Source organism: Engraulis encrasicolus, unplaced genomic scaffold (assembly GCF_034702125.1).
Source record: "Engraulis encrasicolus isolate BLACKSEA-1 unplaced genomic scaffold, IST_EnEncr_1.0 scaffold_29_np1212, whole genome shotgun sequence".
Taxonomy (NCBI): Eukaryota; Metazoa; Chordata; class Actinopteri; order Clupeiformes; family Engraulidae; genus Engraulis; species Engraulis encrasicolus.
Genome location: NW_026945588.1, coordinates 1,226,165 through 1,230,601, shown reverse-complemented (window position 1 = coordinate 1,230,601; position 4,437 = coordinate 1,226,165).

Below are 4,437 nucleotides of genomic sequence, written 5' to 3'. Positions count from 1 at the left end.
TGTTGGAAAGAAACTGTGTTTCTTTTTTTTAACTTTTACTTTTACTTTGTGCACCACTGTTGGGCTTGCTCAAGGGCACTTCAGACATGGATGGAGGTGTAGGGAGAGGAGAGGGAAGGCTGGGATTCGAACCGGCAACCCTCTGATCTAAAGCTCATCTCCTTATAGGCCTGGAGCCACGTATACCCCTCAGGATGTTTTCTGCTTACTTTTTTTCACTGTGATTTCCTGTTAGTATATACCCTGGGCCATAACGAGTTGATAGGGTGCACTCCCAACTCGGCCCCGTTTGGTCTCAGGGCCCAAAAAACATATTTTAAGGAAAAGCTGCAGGCGAAATTATATACATGTAAATATTAAGGTACTGCAACTGCAAAAATGGTCCTAGAACCCTGTATATCTTCATGGGTCATCCTGTCACATAGGGAAACCAACCTGAAAAATGTTTCAGGGCTTGGGGCTTTTCTTCTGTCAAATATCATCTTCAACAAAAATCCCCAAAAATGCTTGTCCGCCTGACAAATTGTCTTCAAATTTGATCATTTTCAACTCTGTTATGATATGCATTAGTCCCTCAAATGTTAATGAAAAACTACCCACATCCATGAGCTTCAATTTAAGTCCAAGAGGATCTAGCTAGAGTGCAACAGCTGCTATGTCCAAAGTTATTCACAATAGCCTGTCCGAAAATAGTAGCCTAACAAAACAAAATAGACTAACAGGAAATCATAGTGAAAAAAAGTAAGCAAAAAACATCCTGAGGGATATACGTGGCTCCAGGCCTATTAAACACAAGGGTGGGATTCGAACCTGGGTCATTCCACGCCAAATCTCCGAATCATCCCACACGACCGTCTCAGATTTGGCAGAAAAAAATCAAGGAGGTTCACAAACGTCCCAATAGGAAAAGTGCAAAATTATAGCACTCAACTCCTCATAGTTTTGTCATTAAAAATGTTTTTGTCAGGTACCCCCCTGACTCGTTTGGAACAGAGTTCTCAGAGAGCCCACTTTCAGATTGCCGTATCCAAAAAACTGCTTTAAGTAGGTCCTTACAAATTTCAAGGGGTAACATTTGGAACATGTACTTGTGAAATGTGGATTTTCACACATCCTCTTGTCATTTACCACCGTTTTCTGGGGGCTTAAAATTGCTTGAAAAATTCTCACCTTTGAATTTGTGGGCATCTTTGAAGGACTGTGGTAAGCGCAGTTTTAAAGACAGAGGTTTGATATGGACAATGTATGTTCCCAACCATTCTGTGCATGTTGTGTTGAAAGACTGATCTTCTGCGATGAACAGTTTAGAAGATATGAAGTCTTTAAAATGGAAAAACTGAAACTTGGTGCCATCTTTGCCATGTCATTAAAAAAAAATGTCACGACTCACCACCATATTATCAACAGTTTTGGAAAGATTACATGTCTGTTCTTAACATATCCAAAAACTGTGATGGTATTCTGCCTCATTTGGTCACAATGATTTTTCAAAAACCCACTGTTGGGTGACTTCCATAGCTCCTATGAAAAATTGATATTAGTGGCATCTTCGCCATGTTATACAAAAGAAATGACAGATCTCACCACTATGACATTTACAGTTTTAGAAAGACTCAATGTCTGTTTTTAACATATCCAAAAACTGGGGTGGTGGTCTGTCTCATTTTTTAAGAATGGACTTGTAAAAACGGCTGTGTGACATCTGCAGCTTGCTGCTCTATTGAGGTGGGGCCCCTGCTCTGATCTTTGCAGGCTACATGGGGGCCCTATGTACCAGTATTTGCCATGAGGCCCTATGTGCAATTGTTCCGCCACTGTGAATGACTTGAGCAATTTGAGTCAGACATTTTTGATACAAGATATTTGACTTGAGCATTTTCGACACACTGAATATAATACGGCAAAAAAGTAAAAGTGGCTGTTGACAGAGTTTTTTTTTCAGCTTTTTCTGTAACTACATTCCAGTAAATCAAAGGTTATAGACGTGTGTAAACTTCATCTTTAGGCACTGAAAACCAAATACCGGAATAAAGTGATGAAATGTTGAATCACTGAAACATCCCCGTAGATCTTGAAACAACTACGTCCTGACTATCACCACATCTCAATGCTTTTTATTAGAATTCATAACAATCTGTAAAATCTTGTTTACCAACTTTGATGCAGTTCTGAGGTCTGCTGTGGATTAGTATGGATTGAGTATGAGATATTTTTTACCATGTGATTATTCTTTCTACATTTGATATGTGTTTCACTCCATGTATACATGTATGTTCATTTGTGCAAACTCATTAAGGTTAATGTAGAACATCAATCACCAATGCTTGCATTATTGAGCTCTGTGACAGATTTGACCCTTGATAAACATTCAGTCAGTATTGCAGTGGTCTAGCACCATGCTTAGGGTAGCTCAGTCATGGTGATTGGAGGGGCAGGACAGCTGTTTAGTCAGGTTACCTCCTTACGAACAGTCTCCTCCTTTTGCATTGTCACTTTTGTTCTCTTCTCCATGATAATAAAAGTGTCCCACCCCCCAAAAAAAACCATGACAAAGGTGACCTGTTCATAGAACTTGGCCCCGCCCCAGTCCTAACCATGACCGAGGAACCTAGCGCATTGTATTGGTTCATGGCAAAGGTTTGTGTGTTGGTCTATTTAATGTGCACTTCTATTATCAGAACAAAGTTACAGAAGTGATGGGACTTTTGAAATGTATCTAAGGAAAATATCAAAATATCTATGCAGCTAAAAGAAATTTGTTAATAAATTCACATGTTGAAGTAAAGGTTGGCAAACATCCTGTATTAAGACTATTGTTAACAATTCAATTAATTTATGAATACTAGAATTCAAGACTTACTTTACTGTGTAATGGCAAAATGTTAACTCCTACAGTGTTGAGGTTTAAACACATGGCCATAACCTTTAATTCACGAACATTTAGTTACCAAAAAATTTAGTTACCTAAAAGCTAAAAGAAAAAGAAAAATAATAATGGTATATAAATCACTCAACTGTTTCTTATTGTGTGCTTCAAAAATACTCAAGTCACATTTCTTGTATCAAAAATGCCCAAGTCAAACTGCCTGTCATTCAAAGTGTCAGCCCAAATAGATTGGCACCCAAAAGTCTGCAAAGGTCATGATTATGGCCCCTACCACAAATTCAGGAGGGCCCTGGGCAAATGCCCTGCTTGTCCCCCTATAGCTCCGCCCCTGGTAATTCATGTGACTTAGGCATTTTCACAGGAGCTGCTGATGTAACAGCAAAGGGTTTTTCAAGAGTCATTACAAGACATTGATGAAGAACACCATCCCAGTTTTTGGATATGTTACAAACAGACATCATATCTTTCCAAAACTGTTCAGTTCATTGTGGTGATTGCTGTCATTGTTTTGGTATAGCATGGCAAAGTTGCCCCCCAATATCAGGTTTTCATAGGAGCAGTGGAAGTCACCCAACAGTGGGTTTTTAAAAAGTCATTGTGACCAAATGAGGCAGAATACCATCACAGTGTTTGGATATATTTAGAACAGATATCTAATCTTTCCAAAACTGTTGATAATATGGTGGTGAGTCGTGACATTTTTTTTAAATAACGTGGCAAAGATGGCACCAAGTTTCAGTTTTTCCATTTTAAAGACTTCATATCTTCTAAACTGTTCATCGCAGAAGATCAGTCTTTCAACAAAACATGCACAGAATGGTTGGGAACATACATTGTCCATATCAAACCTCTGTCTTTAAAACTGCACTTACCACAGTCCTTTAAAGATGCCCACAAATTCAAAGGTGAGAATTTTTCAAGCAACTTTAAGCCCCCAGAAAACGGTGGTAAATGACAAGAGGATGTGTGAAAATCCACATTTCACAAGTACATGTTCCAAATGTTACCCCTTGAAATTCATAAGGACCTACTTAAAGTAGTTTTTTAGATACAACACTCTGAAAGTGGGCTCTCTGAGAAGTATGTTCCAAACGAGTCAGGGGGGTACCTGACAAAAACATTTTTAATGACAAAACTATGAGGAGTTGAGAGCTATAATTTTGCACTTTTCCTATTGGGACGTTTGTGAACCTCCTTGATTTTTTTCTGCCAAATCTGAGATGGTTGTGCGGGATGATTGTAACGCCGCATTATGTAATAACGGTGCAATATGTAATAATGTAACAAATTATTACATAATGTGGTGACAATCGCCGCATTGTGTAATAATTTACGCATTTCGTAATACATTTCTTGAACGCATTTCGTAATAACTTTTTTTCTCATCTTGTAATAAATTATTACAAAATGCGAAATTTATTACGGAATGCGGCCGCAACTTTTTTTTTTGATGGAAATGTAATAACATGGTGCATTATGTAATAATCTATATGGATATGTTTTTTCTGCACTTAGATTCAGTAGGCGCAGCACACACACATAGTCTCAGT